The sequence below is a fragment of the Phocoena phocoena genome, chromosome 16 (assembly GCF_963924675.1).
Source record: "Phocoena phocoena chromosome 16, mPhoPho1.1, whole genome shotgun sequence".
Taxonomy (NCBI): domain Eukaryota; kingdom Metazoa; phylum Chordata; class Mammalia; order Artiodactyla; family Phocoenidae; genus Phocoena; species Phocoena phocoena.
Genome location: NC_089234.1, coordinates 18,651,495 through 18,671,154, shown reverse-complemented (window position 1 = coordinate 18,671,154; position 19,660 = coordinate 18,651,495). Strand labels below are relative to the sequence as shown.

General features: G+C 39.9%; 1 pseudogene; it reads left to right on the top strand.

Annotated features, from left to right (window-relative positions):
• Window positions 1-9,208: 9,208 nt before the first annotated feature.
• On the top strand, window positions 9,209-16,546 carry LOC136135976 (NADH-ubiquinone oxidoreductase chain 1-like; annotated as a pseudogene).
• Window positions 16,547-19,660: the final 3,114 nt, after the last annotated feature.

The following is a 19,660-nucleotide window of genomic DNA, read 5'->3' as shown; positions in this document are numbered from 1 at the left end:
GCCTCCTTTGTTGAAGATGAATTGATCATAGGTGTGTAGGTTTATTTCTGGGCTCTCTCTTCTGTTCCATTGATCCATATGTTTTGGAGCCAATACTATGCCATATTGATTACTGTAGCTTTGTAGTATTGTCTGAAGTCTAGGAGGGTTATCGTTCTAGTTCTGTGAAAAATGTCATGGGTAATTTGATAGGGATAGCATTAAATCTGTAGATTGTTTTGGGTAGTATGGCCATTTAAACAATATTCTTCCAATCCAAGAGCATGGGATGTCGTTCCATTTCTTTGAATCATCTTCAGTTTCCTCTATCAATGTTTTATAGTTCTCAGCATGTAAGTCTTTCACTTCACCTCCTTGGTCAGGTTTATTCCTAAGTATATATATATTTTGATGTGATTTTAAAAGGTATTTTTAACTTTCCCTTTCTGATATTTAACAGATTTCTGTATGTAAATCTTGTATCCCCCTACCTTGCTGAATTTATCAGTTCTAGTAGTTTTTGTGTGGAATCTTTAGGGTTTTCTATATATAGTATCATGCCATCTACAGATAATGACAATTTTACCTCTTCTCTTCCAATCTGGGTATCTTTTACTTCTTTTTCTTGTCTGATTGCTGTGGCTAGAACTTCCAATACTGTGTTGAATAGAAGTGGTAGAGTGTGCATCCTTGTCTTGTTCCAGATTTTAGCGGGAAGGCTTTCAACTTTTTACCACTGAGTACTATATTGGCTGTAGGTTTGTTATAAATAGTTTTTATTATGTTGAGGTATGTTCCCTCTATACCCACTTTGGTAAGAGTTTTTATCATGAATGGATGTTGAATTTTATCAAATGCTTTGTCTGCATCTATTGAGATGATCATGTAGCTTTTGTCTTTTCTTTTTTTGATGTGGTATATCATATTGATTGATTTGTCTATGTTGAACCATCCTTGTGAACCTGGGGTGAATCCAGACAGGAAGCAAGTATGAAGTTGAAGTTTAAACATTCGGCTATTGACGGCACAGAAGGCATGTGTCTGTGTGTGTGTGTAATACAAGGTGGTCCCATGAGAGAAGTTAAGACGAGATGACTGTTGGACTGAGCATTTAGGAATGAATAATAGATTAACCATAGAGGATCAGTTCAGGTTGATCATTTGATGAGCAAATATGATCAGCATTGTTGTAAACCCCTTCCCTGCAAGAGACAAGTATAAGAAACCCTATGGGAGATCATGAAGGGCAGCATTATTTCACTGGTCAGTGTGATTGGTCCCAAGGCAGTGCCATCTGACAGGGCAGACAACCAGAGGTGGAGGCCCCAATGTTTGCAGGCAAGGAGGCAGAACCATCTTAGAACATTGGGTGACTTGCTCAAGGACATGCAGCAGAGTTAGAGAAGTGTTCTGAATAGAACTTCAGGATTGCAGTGCTTTCCTCCTGGCACCTTGCATCCCTGTGAAATTCATCTGGCATATAAAGAAAGTGGGATGGTTGAGGCACAGGGTGGATGTGTGTACAAATGAATTCGTTTTCTTTTTGGCAACTTCAGGGAAGGTGCAAAGGAGCTGACAGATATAGCTGTGGGAAATTGATTGAAACTTTCTCACGTTGCATGATTATTATTACTATTAATCAAGATAAAACCTTACTGTGTGCTGACAGCGTGGCTAGCACAGTGCCCAACATAAACCTGGATGCAGTCTTCATTTAAAAAAAAAGACAGTAATTTATAAAGCAGCAGGAGGAGAAGACAGATCACCTAAGTGAGGCAGGGCAGGTTTCATTTCGTTTCTTCTTAGGGCCTTCTCACAACTGAGAGGCTCTGCCCTAATTGTAGTGGCCTCCGGCTTCTATGATTTGCATGATGTTTGTCTGCTAAGAACACATTTTGCTCAAAAATCATTCCAGCTGTACTCATATTCTTTCTATTTTGTACCACCTCCCTTTTAGATCAGAAATGAAAACAGTTGTCATACTTTGCAAAACTTTTATAAGAACTGAGTAGAAAAATAATAAAAGGGGGATGCTCTCAAGAGAAAAACTTGGAAGAGAACATAATATATCAGCCAAATAGAGGGAGGAATTGCAGGAAATGGCCTTCTAGCTTACAACTGTGTCAGACATGGGGAAAAAAGCCAGGTTGATTAAAACAACTTATCACCTTTAAAAAAAAAAAATCAGGATGATGATGTCTGGGCATATAAATTATACCTCCACCCATCCAGCCAGGAGAACACAGCAGTGAGACTGCCTGGATGGAATTCTCCAGGATATCACTATAATCTTTATATCCCTTTCTTATCTCTTGCCTCTTTTTGCAGTTGATGTTTGTTTACTTCAGTAAGTAAAAAGATTATTTTTTCTCCCTTCTTTTTGTTATTTCCAGCCCTTAAAGCTGACCTTAAATGTGGGCCTGCTGGGCTAGGCTAATGATGAAGGCATAGAAACTGCTCTGTTGCTGGTCTTACTCCATGAAACCTTAACCACTTGGACACTTACACAGTAGACATTGATTACTGTCAACTATTGTGTGAGTTGATTTTAAATTTATAAACATCCTTGCGGGGCACCTACAAAGTGCCAGGCATCAGGAATGCTGTGATTAAAAAAGTGATGCATGTCTTCAACTTTATCATCTAATGGGGGAAAGATTATGCAAACAACAGAGTGAGTTTACACAGAGTGCCCATAGTGTGTCAGGTATGTGGCTGACATCAGATATATTTGTGGGCACCCTCTCCCTTATCTTCTTTAAGTATCCTGAAGGATGGAAGGAACCATTACAGAGGAACAGGACCAAGGAGGGGCGTGGTCAACTCCACCTGGGTGAATGTGGAAAGATTTCATTTATGAGGTTGGCCTGAACTGAGAGGGAATTTACCAGGTGGGCAAGGGAAGGAATGAGGAAATGAGATGAGTGACGAAGGCACAGGGGAGAGAAGCAGCAGAGTGTATTAGGGAGGTAGCCAGAGGTTTGGAATGACTGAAGTGCAGAGTTCAGGGTTGGGAGCTGGCAAGAAACAAGCATGGAAGGGAAGGCAGCTATGCTCTTACTTCTAAGCTGTTTAGCTGTGGCTGCAAGGAACTTCTGTATCATGGAAGGGTGGCTTCGAGGGGCCCAGAGTTTACGGGTGAATTAATGGCTAATGTTTGGGGCTTGGAGAGCCTTCTCCCTTTAAAGCAGAAAGTCTGAACAATGCCAACAAGAGATGACTTGGGGAGTTCTTACTGCCCAACAGAAGCTGATAGAAAATGCTTATCAGGTTGGATCAGCCGCAAGATTTTAGGTTTTGGGCTGGCCTTACCCATAAGGAAGAGCAGCCCCATGGGCTTCAATCAACTCTTGATTACTGAAAGCCACGGACACCTCACCCTTGCGACTGTCTCCCTGATTGTCTCTTTCAGCTCACCAAATCCTGACAGAGAGAGAGAAGCCTTGTTGGGGAATAAGACTGAAGCTAAAAGAACTGAACAGTTATAATGGTAGTTATTACAACAGCTACCATTTGTTGAGCACCTATGGTGTGCCAGGCACTCTACAGGGTACTTTGATATTTCTAGGCTGTTATGAGCAGAGCATGTAAGATTGGTATTATTATTCCCATTCTAGAGCTGAGGAAACTGAAGCTCAAAGAGATGACGTCACTTGCCCAAGATCTAGGAAAGTTCTAAAGGGACAAGGGAGTGGTTTGTGTTGTGCTCACCATTGTGACCCCAGAGCCTATCAATCATATGTTAGGTGCTGAATGTATACTTGATGGTGAATGAATGGACAGTCATCCAACTAAAAGTGCCCAAGGTGGGTTTGGAATCTGAGTCTGTGGGATTCAGGAGCAATCTGTCACAGCAGAAGGCAGCGAGTGTCACTGCCAGAGTCAGTGTGGCAACAGCAAGTGGTTGAGGAGATCCAAAGGGAGAGAATTTGCTGTGGCCCTGAAGTGGTCAAAGAAGGAGTCATGAAAGAGTAGGGTTTTAGCAGGGCTTTGAAGGTCAAAATTTGGGTGGCTGGAGGGAAAGTTCAGTCTGTCCTGGGTGGCTTGAGAAGCAGAGTGATGTCACAGTAAATAGCTCAGCCCCTGGGGTCAAACTTTCCAGGGTTCAAATTCTGACTCTGCCTCGAGGAGGTTATGCGATGCTGGGCCAACCTCTTTGTGCCTTAGTTTTCTCATGGGCAGCTGGGATTAGTTCCAGATAATCCATGCAAATGACTTTTCACACAGTGCCTGACACACAATAATAGCTGGATAAATATTTGCTGTCATTAGACCAGAGCAAAGCACTTCTTCTATTTGGCGTGAAGAGAAGAGTGGGGAAGACAGGATGGGATCAGAATACCCTGTGTCTAGAAAGCAGAGTAACGGATCTGAATTTTATTTTCTACTTAAAAAAATGGAATGATTCTGACAAGGACTAAATTGTTGCTGATTTGGTGTCATTCCTCACTTACTGTGAATTGAAAAGTTGGCCTTTTGCAGAAGGAGCTTGAGTGTCCCAAGTGACTGGATAATTTCTATGTTCCTGATTTTATGTCCAGGAGTTTCTCTGGGGCCTTGGATGACAGCCTTTGCTCAGGCCCAGTAAATGGAGGCCAACCTGTTAGCAAAAGCAAAACCCAAGAAGCCCAATAAAAAATAGATGGGGTAATAAATAAACCCCCTGCCTAGAGAAAGGAAAACCTTATAAACTGAGGAAACCAGCTCCAGCCCTGTCACTAAAACCACCGCACTGAGAGATGGCTACAATATTCTCAGCCTTTTTGCATGTTAATGCCTGAAAAAATGCAACAATCAAGTTTGCAGATGTGAAATTTACTTAGGAGGCAGCCTATATGCTGTGATCACTGGCTTGGGATGCTGGCACTTGGCAAAACTTTGCCAAGTGGATAAAGATGGCAGCCTTTATCCCAAATGATTGATAGATCAACATTGAATTAAGATTTTCAGTGAGCATTCTTCATCCATTGCTTTAGAATAGTTTACAAGATGGTGTCCTGTTATTTCTACTACATGTTGATACATCAGATTGTTTAATTATTCCAGACAATTTATCTCTGTTCTTTCACCCATCTTTCCTCAGCCCCTCCCCACGACTGCTTCCTTCAGAAGGTTGAAACCCAGAAGATAATAGAACAAACATAGCCCAGAGAAATCTACATGAGACACCCCAAAGGCCATGATCTTGGCAGGTTGTGGCATTAAAAGGTACATATTTGAAAACTGCTGTTCGTCTTATTAAGACAATTTTTTCCATTTAGGCCTTTACCGGGAGAGTTGGAAAAGTTAAGATGGTTCAGTAAAGGATGGTAGAGAAAGAACTGTTTAAAGGAGATATGATGGTTTAAAGCACAGAGGAGAAGCTTGGAAACAACATATGACTTATTAAGTCTTCTAAGAAGAATGACAAAGGTAACCTGTTGTCTAAGGTAGGTAGCAGAGTAATGGAAATACAGAATGGGTTTGGTGAAATCAAGAAGAGCTGGGTTCCCATCTAGAATCCATCACCTATAATTGTGGAACATCAGACGTGCTCCTTGGCTTATTTATCTGTGAAATAGGGATTGTGATTTCACACTAGAAACTCTGGTCTGAAAAGCCAGGTGCAAGGCCCCTGCATGAAGCCCCCTGTGAGCAAGTGAAATTTGACAAAGCACAAAGGAAAAAAAAACTGTCTTAGTTTTCAAGGTTACTATTTTACTCCATGGAGCACTGCCTTTGGGACAAAACAAGAAAGAAGCAGAGGCTAGCTGAGTTCATTGTCCCTGGAGATGGACCAAACAGAAATGCAAGCAGTGTGAGTACACCTGAGGGTGACCTCAGGAAACTCAAAATACAACTTCCCCAATCCTAGCAGCAGAAGTAAGGCTCTTTGGTGGAGACAGTGGAGTGGAAGGACCTTGGACTCACCTCCTCTCATGAGCACACCCAAAACACAACTTACTGAACAGCCATGGATAAAGACTGGAATCTGCCGAAAAAGATACTCTGCATCCAAGGGTATAAAGAAGAGACCACAACAAGATGGTAGGTGGGGCACACTTGCAATATCATGAAATCCCATACCCCCTGGGTGGGCAGTCCACAAACTAGAGAATCATATTGCAGAAGTTCTCCCATAGGAGTGAGAGTTCTGAGCCCCATGCCAGGCTCCCCAGCTTTGAAGGCCAGCAGGGCTTGACTGCAGGAGCACCCCAGGACTGTGGGAAGTGGGGACTCCACTCTTGGAGGGCACACACAAGGTCTCATGCATACCAAGCCCAGAACAAAGGCAGTGACTTCACAGGAGCCTTGACAGGACCTACCTGCTGGTCTTGAAGGGTCTCCTGGGGAGGTGAGGTGTGGCTGTGGCTCTCCCTGGGGATGTGGACACTGGTGGTGGATATTTCAGGGAGTGTTCAGCTATGTGAACTCTTGAGGAGGCAGACATCTTGCTTGGGTCATCAGCACCATAGCTGGCCCCACCCATCAGCAGACAGGCTGCCTAAAAACTTCCTGAGCCCACAGCTGTCTCTAGACACACCCCTTGACATGGCCCTGCCCACCAGATGGCCAAGACCCAGCTCCACCCACCAGTGGGCAGGCACCAGTTCCTCCCACCAGGAAGCCTGGACAAGCCTCTAGACCAGCCTCACCCACAGGGGACAGAGACAAGAATCAAGAATACTAGAAGCTGGAAGCCTGCGGAACTCAGTCTGCAAACACAGAGATTTAGACAAAATGAGATGGCAGAGGAATATTTCCCAGACAAAGGAACAAGATAAAAACTCCAGAAGAACAAGTAAGTGAAGGAAAGACTTCAGAGTAATCATGGTAAAGATGATCCAAAAGAATGAATGCACAGCGCAAGAAGTTACAGGAAATTTTTAACTAAGAAATATAAAGAACAACCAAACAGAGTTGAAGAATACAGTATTTGAAATGAAAAATACACTAGAAAGAATCAATAGCAGAATAAATGAGGCAGAAGAGCAGATAATGGAGCTGGAAGACAGAGTGGTGGAAATCACTGCTGTGGAACAGAATAAAGAATGAAAAGAATTGAGGACAGTTTAAGAGACCTCTGGGACAACATTAAATACACCAACATTGGCATTACAGGGGTCCCAAAAGGAGAAGAGAGAGAAAGGGCCTGAGAAAATACCTGAAGAGATAATAGCTGAAAACTTCTCTAATATGGGAAAGGAAATGGTCACCGAAGTCCAGGAAGTGCAGAGAGTCCCAGGCAGGATCAACATGATGAAACACATGGTTATCATATTGACAAAAATTAAAGACAAAGAAAATATTAAAAGCAACAAAGGAACCCCCATAAAGTTATCAGCGGATTTTTCAGCAGAAACTCTGCAGGCCAGAAGGGCATGGCATGATATATTTAAAGTGATGAAAGGAAAAAACCTACAACCAAGAATATTCTACCCAGCAAGGCTCTTGTTCAGATTTGACAGAGAAATCAAGAACTTTACAGACAAGCAAAATCTAAAAGAATCCAGCACCACCAAACCAGCTTTACAACAAATGCTAAAGGAACTTCTCTAGGCAGAAAAGACAAGATCACAAGTAGAAACAAGAAAATTACAAAATGTGAAAACTCCCCTTTAAAGGTAAACATACAGTAAAGGTAGGAAATCATCCACACACAAATACGATATCTAAACCAATAATCATGAGACGAGGAGAGTACAAATGCAGGATATTTTAAATGCACTTGAAATTAAGAGATCAACTTAATCCTGTATATTTATAGACTGCTATATAAAAACTTCATGGTAACCACAAACCAAACATCTGTAATAGATACACACACAAATAAGAAAAAGCAATCCAAACAGAATGTTAAAGATAGTCATCAAATCACAAGAGAACAAAAGAGGAAAGGAAGAAAAAAGCCCTACAAAAACAAATAGAAAACAATTAACAAAATGGCAGTGAGAACATACATATGGATAATTACCTTAAGTGTAAATAGATTAAACGCTACAACCAAAAGCCACAGACTGGCTGAATGGATACAAAAACAAGACCCATATATATGTTGTCTACCAGAGACCCACTTCAGATCTAGAGACACATACAGACTGTAGTGTGGGGATGGAAAAAGGTATTCTGTGCAAACAGAAATCAGAAGAAAGCTGGAGACAAAGAAGGACACTACATAACAATCAAGGGATCAATCCAAGAAGATACAACAATTGTAAATATACATGCACCCAACACAGGAGCACCTCAGTATATAAGGCAAACGGTAACAGACATAAAAGGAGAAACTGGGGCTTCCCTCGTGGCGCAGTGGTTGAGAGTCTGCCTGCCAATGCAGGGGACATGGATTCGTGCCCCGGTCTGGGAAGATCCCACATGCCGCAGAGCTGCTAGGCCCGTGAACCGTGGCCGCTGAGCCTGCGCGTCCAGAGCCTGTGCTCCCAACAGTGAGAGGCCCACGTACAGCAAAAAAAAAAAAGAGAAACTGACAGTAATACAATAATAATGGGTGACTTTAACAGCCCACTCACATCAATGGACAGCTAATCCAGACAGAAAACCAATAAGGAAACACAGGTCTTAAATGATGCATTAGACCAAATGGACTTAATTGATATTTATAGAGCATTCCATCAGACAGCAGAACACACATTCTTTTCAAGAGCACATGGAACAGTCTCATGGATGGATCACATGTGGACCACAGAGCAAGCCTTGGTAAATGGAAGAAAACTGAAATCATATCAACCATCTTTTCCAACCACAATACCCTGAGGTTAGCAGTCAACTACAAGGAAAAAAAATGCAAAACAACACAAACAGTTGGAGGCTGAACAATATGAAATGGGACTGTAACACTGATTTTGTGGTACTGTTCTGAAGGATGAAATTATGTTGAGTGCATAGGACAGTGCTTGGCAGATCAGAGGTACACACTAAATTATCGTTAACAATAACAACTGACGTAAGTAACATTCTGTTGCAAGAAAGCCAAGTTAAATAAAACATGCTGTCTTTGCAACTTGCTAGACAGAACATGCTGTGTTGCAACTTGCAACAGCCTGACAGACGCTGGAATTTGTGGGATGTATGTGGGATGCAGAAACATGAATACTGTACTAAGTTGGCAGGGACTATCAGAAGCCAGGCTGGGGAAGATAAAAAAAATCGTTCCTGGGAAGGCACCAGACAGGTTGTCTTTAGTCTCTGTGGGGACTCACTAAGTCCAATAACCTTGGCCCAAACCTCGATGACTGTTGCCATAGAAACCAGCACATGTGCCCAGCAGGAGTTCATTTCTCAAAGCTTCCAGCCCATGCCAACTCCAGAGGTGAGAGAGCTGCTCTTTATCCCCGAGTGGAGGTCCTGGCACCTGGCAAATAGTTGAATCAGTGCAATTTGTGAAGCCCTAAGAGCTCTGTCCCAGAGGAACCACAGGACCAAAAATTCCTGCCATGGTCACCTTCCTGTCCCTAAATGCTCAACACTCACCTGAAAAAAGAAAATCCAAACATCACCTTCTTAGATCAGTTGACAACCTGTAAGACATAATTTTCCAAGGAAAGCGAAGGGCCTGCATTTTTTTTAATACCATGCAGTGGTTTGCCATGAAACAGTTTCTCACAGTTTCCTTTTCCCAGGAAACATCTATTGTATCTCAGGGAACGCCCAGCTCTGTTCCTGGCTCTTTGGCTTTTACCTTCTTCTAGGGGACCCAGAAGCCCATCAGAGTTCCTCGTATAAATGGAAAGTGGCTTTTCACTTTACGATATGATCAAAATTGTATGAAATTCAATACGGGTTTTTCTTTTACCTTTCCCACAAATTGTTAAAAAAAAAAAAAAAGTCTAAATCCACACTAAGGCAAGTTTCATTCCTTTGATATTGAGTTTATATATCACATTTTTCAACTTGGGGAACAGTTTAAAAGCTGAGCCTTTATATCCCTCTAACAAAGGAAGAAGAAAGAGAAATGCTTTTGACCAAAGTGCTTTCTGCCCAGGTTTGACATCGGGTGGGCTGATGGCCAGCTGGGATGGCAGGGACTGGAGAAATTTAACCAGTGAGAAGATTGGAAGATAAGTAGAGAACTGAATTTTTGAGTTAAAAAATGACTTCTTAGGCTATTATCCTGTGGTTTGCTGGAATTTCAGATGTGCATCCACAGAAGATCTATAAAGTTTGGTATGTACACATCAGCACAGATACCGAGATGCTCTGAGATACTTCTTTGACAGAGGGTACAAGACTGTAGACCCCTGAAACTTTAAGTCATAGTTCATGCGTTGACACTTTTCCTTTTCCCAATTAGCACCACCCCCACTCAATAACAAGCTGTAGGGGTAGAGGAGAGTTAATCCTAGAAAATTCTGTCTACAATATCTTTCTAATTTAAGACAATTTTCTATAGATTCAGACCTTGAGCTTCATGTGCCTGAATTTGGGGGGTGTCCATGCTCATTCAATAGTTCCAGCATTCAGTAAAGGTCAGTTCTGTACTTCCTGAAGAGGGAGGCAATGTATAGTTGGGAGAACGGTTCTCTGGGCCAATCTCTCAGGTACCTTCTGCAGGAGCCAGGTATGTGGTGGTCCCTCCCCCTCTGCCCTCCCTCAGAGTTTGTTGTCTCTCCAGGACACTGGACCACATCCTTTGCTTCTAGGACAGAGGTTCTCAAATTTGAGGGGACATCAGAATCCCCGGGGGGTGGGAAAAACTTGTAAACAAATGCAGTTTTCCAGGTTCCCAGAGGTCTTAATTCAGTCGATCTGAGGTGGACACAGCTGGTTTTAAGTATTAAAAAATGACATCATTAAAAACTAACATTACTATGTACTTTGTACATTATGTACCCTTCCACATATGTAAGTATATACTATGCTCTATCATACATAATTAATTCACAATTATACATATCAGGTATTATCTATCCCATGTGTATAATCATGTACATCAGTCTCTTGATCTTACATAACACATTAGTCCAAGTCACATTAGATTCCAGTCCCTACGAATATTCAAACATATAAGAGGAGGTAAGTCGTAACAAGGTGAGCATCCTGGAAAGTGTGATGAATCAAAGTGTAGCTTAAAGAAAAGCACCTAGTTTACGCCCAGGAGATTTCATACCGCATGAACACTTGGTGCTAAAACCATCCTACCAAACTCAACTATCATAAGTAAGTAAAACATTCATCCAACATCTAAAGTATAGGAGATAAAGACAGGATGGTGGAGCAGAAGACCTGGAGCTCACCTCCTCCTGCACGAACACCAGAATCACGGCTAACTGCTGAACAGCCATCAGTAACAGAGACTGCAACCTACCAAAAGGGAATTCTACGTACAAAGACAAGAAATCACAACAAGATGGGAGGAGGGGCACACTCACTTATATGATCAAATCCCATACATCCCCAGGTGGGGGACCCACAAACTTGAGAATAGTTATATTGCAGCAGTTCTCCCATGGGAAAGAACTGAGCCCCACGTCAGGCTCCCCAGCCTGGGGGTCTGGCATCAGGAGGAGGAGCCCCCAGAGCACTTGGCTTTGAAGGCCAATGATGCTTGATCGCAGGAGCTCCACAGGAGTGGGGGAAACAGACTCCACTCTTGGGGGATGCACACAAGGTCATGTGCACACCAGGACATGGGGCAAAAACAGTGACTTCATAGGAGCCTGGGCCAGACCAGCCGGCTGGTATTGGAGGGTCTCCTGGGGAGGCAGGAGGCAGCTGTGGCTTTCTCTTGGGACATAAAGGCTGGTGGCAAACATCACAAGAGCACGCATCTGAAGACTGACATCTTGCTTGGGACATTAGCAAAAACAATAGAAAAGATCAATGAAAGTAAAAGCTGGTTCTTTGAAAAGATAAACAAAATTGGTAAACCTTTAGTCAGACTCATCAAGAATAAAAGGGAGAGGGTCCAAATCAATAAAATCAGAAATGAAAAAGGAGAATTTACCCCCAATACCACAGAAATACAAAGGACTGTAAGAGATTACTACAAGCAACTATATGCCAATAAAATGGACAACCTAGAAGAAATGGACAAATTCTTAGGTACAATCTCCCAAGACTGAACCAGGAAGAAATAGAAAATATGCACAGACCAAATACAAATACTGAAATTGAATCTGTGATTTAAAAATTCCCAACAAACAAAAGTCCAGGACTAGATGGTTTCACAGGTGAATTCTATCAAACATTTACAGAAGAGATAACACCTATCCTTTTGAAACTATTCAAAAAAAATCCACAGAGAAAGGAACACTTCCAACCTCATTCTATGAGGCCACCATCACCCTGATACCAAAACCAGACAAAGATAACCACAAAAACAGAAAATTACAGGCCAATATCACTGATGAACATAGACACAAAAATCCTCAACAACATACTAGCAAACTGAAGCCAACAATATATTAAAAAGATCATACACCAAGATGAAGTGGAATTTATCCCAGGGATGCAACGATTTTTCAATATCTGCAATTCAGTCAGTGTGATACACCACATTCATAAATTGAAGACCAAAGCAATCTTGAGAAAGAAAAACGGAGCTGCAGGAATCAGGCTCCCTGACTTTAGACTGTACTACAGAGCTACAGTCATCAAAACATTATGGTACTGGCACAAAAAGAGACATACAGATCAATGAAACAGGATAGAAAGCCCAGAAATAAACCCACGCACCTATGGTCAATTAATCCATGACAAAGGAGGCAAGAATATACAATGGAGAAAAGACAGTCTCTTCAATAAGTGGTGCTGGGAAAACTGAACAGCTACATGTAAAAGAATGAAATTAGAACATTTTCTAACACCATACACAAAAATAAACTCAAAATGGATTAAAGACCTAAATGTAAGACTGGATACTATAAAACTCCTAGAGGAAAACATTGGCAGCACACTCTTTGATGTAAATCACAGAATATCTTTTTGGACCTGTCTCCTACAGTAATGGAAATAAAAATGAAAACAAGCAAATGGGACCTAATTAAACTTAAAAGCTTTTGCACAGAAAAGGAAACCATAAACAAAACAAAAAGACAATGTACAGAATGGGAGAAAATATTTGCAAATGATGAGACTGACAAGGTAATCTCCAAAATATACAAACAGCTCATACAGCTCAGTATCAAAAAAACAAACAACCCAATCAAAAAATGGGCAGAAGATCTAAAAAGCCATTTCTCCAAAGAAGACATACACATGGCCAAAAGGCACATGAAAAGATGCTCAGCATTGCCAATTATTAGAGAAATGCAAATCGAAACTACAATGAGGTATCACCTCACACCAGTCTGAATGGCCATCATCAAAAGTCTAGAAGTAACAAATGCTGCAGATGGTGTGGAGAAAAGGGAACCCTCCTACAATGCTGGTGAGAATGTAAGTTGGTACAACCACTACAGAGAACAGGGGGTTCCTTAGAAACTAAAATTAGAGCCACCATATGATGCTGCAATCCCACTCTGGAGAAAACCATGATTCAAAAAGACACATTCACCCCAATGTTCACAGCAGCACTATCTACAATAGCCAAGACATGGAAACAACCTAAATGTCCACTGACAGATGAATGGGTAAAGAAGATGTGGTATATAAATACAATGGAATATTACTCAGCCATAAAAAAGAATGAAATAATGCCATTTGCATCAACATGGATGGACCTAGAGATTATCATATTAAGTTACATAAGACAAAGACATATATGATATCACTTATGTGGAATCTTAAAAGATACAAATGAACTTATTTACAAAACAGAAATACACTCAGAGACATAGAAACCAAATTTATGGTTACCAAAGGGTGGGGGGAGGGATAAATTAGGAGTTTGGGATTAAAATATACACACCACTATATATAAAATAGATAACCAACAAGGACCTACTATATAGCACAGGGAACTATACTCAATAACCTATAATGGAAGGGAAAGTAAAAAAAGAATATATATATTTATTTATATATACATATATGTATAATTGAATCACTTTCCTGTACACCTGAAACTAACACAACATTGTAAATTATTTTTCAATCAAAATTAAAAACAATAAAGTATAGGAGATAGAAATTTAAATCAGGGGCTATAGATAAGGTACCATAAGGGAATGATGAAAAAAATCACTGAAAGTACCAAAAAGCAAAGTTTACCTCTTTTAGCTTTTGCATAATGGTTTAACTAGAAAACTTTAACATAGAGAACTTAAGTTAAATACTCTGAAATCAGATGAGTTATTTATGGACAGTTTACAGGAATAAACTCATCTATATGGCAAAAGAGTAGGAAGATGTATGAGTAGAGGTGACAAAACTAACAAGCCTGGTGATAGCTGGTTGTCCAGAAAAGAATTTTAGTTCAACTTGAAATATTACTTTAAAAACATAACTTTTAACATAATTGTAAAAGTTATGCAAAAAAGGTACAGCTTTTAGTTACAGGATACAAATTTCCCTAGTGAGTAAGCATTAACAATACCATAGTTGGCTTAAAGGCAGCCACCAATCAAGAAAGCATTCAAGGTCAACCGCACATTCATCTTAATACTAACAGTAAACAACCCAACTCCTAATTTAATACTGGTCTAATCTATTAATTAATAGAAGTACAATAATACTGTCAATATGAGTAACAAGAAATGGTTCTCCTTGCATGAGCTTACATCAGACGGATAACCTACTGATAGTTAACATTAAGATGAACCTAAACACGGGACTTCCCTGGTGGTCCAGTGGTTAAGAATCTACCTTCCAATGCAAGGGATGCAGGTCCAATCCCTGGTCAGGGAACTAAGATCCCACATGCCGTGGGGCAACTACGGAGCCTGCGTACCACAACTAGAGAGCCTGCATGCCGCAGCTATTGAGCCTGCATGCTAAATAAATAATAAATAAACCTAAACAAATACCTCATTATTTATTAAAACGTTTGTTAACCCAACACAGGCACACATTTAAGGAGAGATTAACAAAAGTAAAAGGAACTAGGCAATCACAAACCCTGCCTGTTTATTAAAAACATTACTTGTAGCACTTCTAGTATTAGAGGCACTGCCTGCCCAATGACACCTGTTTAATAGGGTATTCTGAGTGTGCAAAGGTAGCATAATCATTTTTTCTCTAAATAAGGACTTGTGTGATTGGTCACACGAGGGTTTTCCTGTTTCTTTTAATCAGTGAAATTGACCTTGCCCTGAAAAGGTGGGAATAACATAAGATGAGAAGACCCTATGGAGCTTTAGTTAATTAATTCAAAAAATAATAACTGAACTTTAAGGGATAACTTTTAATGGATTAACAATTTTGGTGGGGGTGACCTTGGAGAGTAGAACAACCTTTGAGTGATTAAAACTTAGACCAACTAGTCAAATGCTTTACACCTATTGACCTAAAACACTGATCAACAGAACAAGTTCCTATTCTAGAGTTCATATTGATAATAGGGTTTACAAACTTGATGCTGGATCAGGACATCCCAATGGTATAACTGCTATTAATGGTTTGTTTGTTCAACAATTAAAGTCCTACGTGATCTGAGCTCAGACTGGAGTAATCCCAGTTGATTTCTATCTATTATAGATTTCTCCCAGTATGAGAGGACAAGAGAAATAAGGCCTACTTTACAAAATGTCTTCAAACTGATTATATAATCTACATTCAATTAAATTATACATACCCTACTGTAGAACAGTGTCTGTTAGGGTGACAGAACATGGTAACTGCATAAAACTTAAACCTTTATCCACAGTGGTTCAAGTCGTCTTCCTAAGAATATGTTTATAATCAACGTTCTTTCACTAATTACCCAGTTTCACTCACCATAGCATTCCTCACTTTAACTGAATGGAAAATCCTAGGCTATCTGCAAATCCAGAAAGGGCCAAATATCATCAGCCTCTATGGATTATTACAACCCATTGCTGATGCAGTCAAATTATTTATTAAAGAACCACTACAACCATCAATCTCATCAATTTATGTTTACTATTGCACCAATGCTAGCCTTAACCCTGGCTGTCACATTATGAATTCCTCTTAACACACCTTATCCACTAATTAATATGAACCTAGGCGTACTATTTATACTAGCTATATCAAGCCTAGCCGTTTATTCCATTCTCTGCTCTGAATGAGCTTCAGATTCAAAATATGCATTAATCAGAGCTCTATGGGCAGTAGTACAGACAATCTCATATGAAGTAACATTAGCAATTATTCTGTTATTATTCCTACAGATAAATGGATCATTGATACTTTCAACAGTAATTATTACACAAGAACACCTATGACTATTTTTCACATCCTGACCCCTAGCCAGAAACTGTTTTATCTCCACTGTAGCAAAAACCCGTGGAGCCCCACTGGATTTAACAGAAGGAGAATTAAAACTTGTATTCAGCCTCAGTGTAGAAAATGTAACAGGCCCATTCACCCTATTCTTTCTAGCAGAATATGTCAATATCATTATAGTAAGTATTTTCACAACCATCTATTTTTAGGAGCATTTCACAATCCCTACATGCCAGAATTATATACAGCCAATGTCATCATTAAAACACTCCTGTTTTGATTACTGTAGCTTTATAGTACAGTTTGAAGTCAGAGAGCCTGATTCCTGCAGTTTTGTTTTTCTTTCTCAAGATTGTTTTTGCTATTTGGGGTTGTTTGTATTTCCAGACAAATTTTAAGAATTTTTTGCTCTAGCTCTGCAAAAAATGCCATTGGTAATTTGATAGGGATTGCACTGAATCTGTAGATAGCCTTGGGTAGTATAGTCATTTTGACAATAAACTTAAAAGCTTTTGCACAGCAAAGGAAACCATAAACAAAATGAAAAGACAACCCACAGAATGGGAGAAAATATTTGCCAACGAGGGGTTAATCTCCAAAATATACAAACAGCTCATGCAGCTCAATATAAAAAAAACAAACAACCAAATCAAAAAATGGGCAGAAGACCTAAACAGACATTTCTCCAAAGAAGACATACAGATGACCAAGAGCATGTGAAAAAATTCTTAGCATCGCTAATTATTAGAGAAATGCAAGTCAAAACTACAATGAGGTATCACCTAACACCCAGTCAGAATGGCCATCATCAAAAAGTCTACAAACAGTAAATGCTGGAGAAGGTGTGGAGAAAAGGGAACCATCCTACACTGTTGGTGGGAATGTAAATTGGTACAGCCACTATGGAAAACAGTATGGAAGTTCCTTAAAAAACTAAAAATAGAGCTACCATATGATCCTGCAATCCCATTCCTTGGCATATATCTGGAGAAAACCATAATTTGAAAAGATACATGCACCCCAATCTTCACTGCAGCACCATTTACAATAGCCAAGATATGGAATCAACCTAAATGTCCATTGACAGATGAATGGATAAAGAAGATGTGGTATATATACACAATGGAATATTACTCAGCCATTAAAAAGAATGAAATAATGCCATTTGCAGCAACATGGATGAACCCAGAGATGATCATACAAAGTGAAGTCAGAGAAAGATAAATATCATATCACATATATGTAGAATCTTAAAAAATGATACAAATGAACTTATTTACAAAACAAACAGACTCACAGACATAGAAAACAAACTTACAGTTACCAAAGAGGAAGAGGGGGAGGATAAATTAGGAGTTTGAGATTCACATATAGCCATTACTTTATATAACATAGATAGCCAACAAGGACCTACTGTATAGCACAGGGAACTCTAGTCAATACTCCATAATAACCTATATGGGAAAAGAATCTGAAAAAGAATAGGTATATGTATAACTGAATCACTTTGCTGTACACCTGAAACATAACACTGTAAATCAACTACACTCCAATACAAAATAAAAATTTTTAAATAAAAATAATTAAACCAAAAAACCCACTCCTAACAATCTCCTTTCTATGAGTTCAAATATCCTATCCACAATTTTGATATGATCAACTTACCTCATAAATTTTTTTTTTACCACTAATACTAGCCCTATCTATATGAGAGGTTTCTCTACCTTTCATCACACGAGGCATCCCACCACAAACATAAGAAACATGTCTTACAAAAGAGTTACTTAGATACAGTAAATAATAGAGGTTTAAACCCTCCTATTCCTAGAATCATAGGAATTGAACCTACCCTTAAGAATTTTACGTTCAGTTTTTCACCACTGAGGATGATGTTGGCTGTGGGCTTGTCATATATGCCCTTTATTATGTTGAGGAAAGTTCCCTCTATGCCTACTTTCTGCAGGCGTTTTATCATACATGGGTGTTGAATTTTGTCAAAAGCTTTCTCTGCATCTATTGAGATGATCATATGGTTTTTCTCCTTCAATTTGTTAATATGGTTTATCACAATGATTGATTTGCATATATTGAAGAATCCTTGCATTCCTGGAATAAACCCCACTTGATCATGGTGGATGATCCTTTTAATGTGCTGTTGGATTCCGTTTGCTAGTATTTTGTTGAGGATTTTTGCATCTATGTTCATCAGTGATATTGGCCTGTCGTTTTCTTTCTTTGTGACATCCTTGTCTCGTTTGGGTATCAAGGTGATGGTGGCCTTGTAGAATGAATTAGGAAGTGTTCCTTTTGCACAGCAAAGGAAACCATAAACAAGACCAAAAGACAACCCTCAGAATGGGAGAAAATATTTGCAAATGAAGCAACTGACAAAGATTAATTTCCAAAATTTACAAGCAGCTCATGCGGCTCAATAACAAAAAAACAAACAACCCAATCCAAAAATGGGCAGAAGACCTAAATAGACATTTCTCCAAAGAAGATATACAGACTGCCAACAAACACATGAAAGAATGCTCAACATCTTTAATCATTAGAGAAATGCAAATCAAAACTACAATGAGATATCATCTCACACCAGTCAGAACGGCCATCATCAAAAAATCTAGAAACAATAAATGCTGGAGAGGGTGTGGAGAAAAGGGAACACTCTTGCACTGCTGGTGGGAATGTGAATTGGTTCAGCCACTATGGAGAACAGTATGGAGGTTCCTTAAAAAACTACAAATAGAACTACCATATGGCCCAGCAATCCCACTACTGGGCATATACCCTGAGAAAACCATAATTCAAAAAGAGTCATGTACCAAAATGTTCATTGCAGCTCTATTTACAATAGCCCCGGAGACGGAAACAACCTAAGTGCCCATCATCGGATGAATGGATAAAGAAGATGTGGCACATATATGCAATGGAATATTACTCAGCCATATAAAGAAATGAAATTGAGCTATTTGTAATGAGGTGGATGGACCTAGAGCCTGTCATACAGAGTGAAGTAAGTCAGAAAGAGAAAGACAAATACCATATGCTAACACATATATATGGAATTTAAGAAGAAAAATGTCATGAAGAACCTAGGGGTAAGACAGGAATAAAGACACAGACCTACTAGAGAATGGACTTGAGGATATGGGGAGGGGGAAGGGTGAGCTGTGACAAAGCAAGAGAGGCATGGACATATATATACACTACCAAACGTAAGGTAGATAGCTCGTGGGAAGCAGCCGCATAGCACAGGGAGATCAGCTCGGTGCTTTGTGACCGCCTGGAGGGGTGGGATAGGGAGGGTGGAAGGGAGGGAGACACAAGAGGGAAGAGGCATGGGAACATATGTATATGTATAACTGATTCACTTTGTTATAAAGCAGAAACT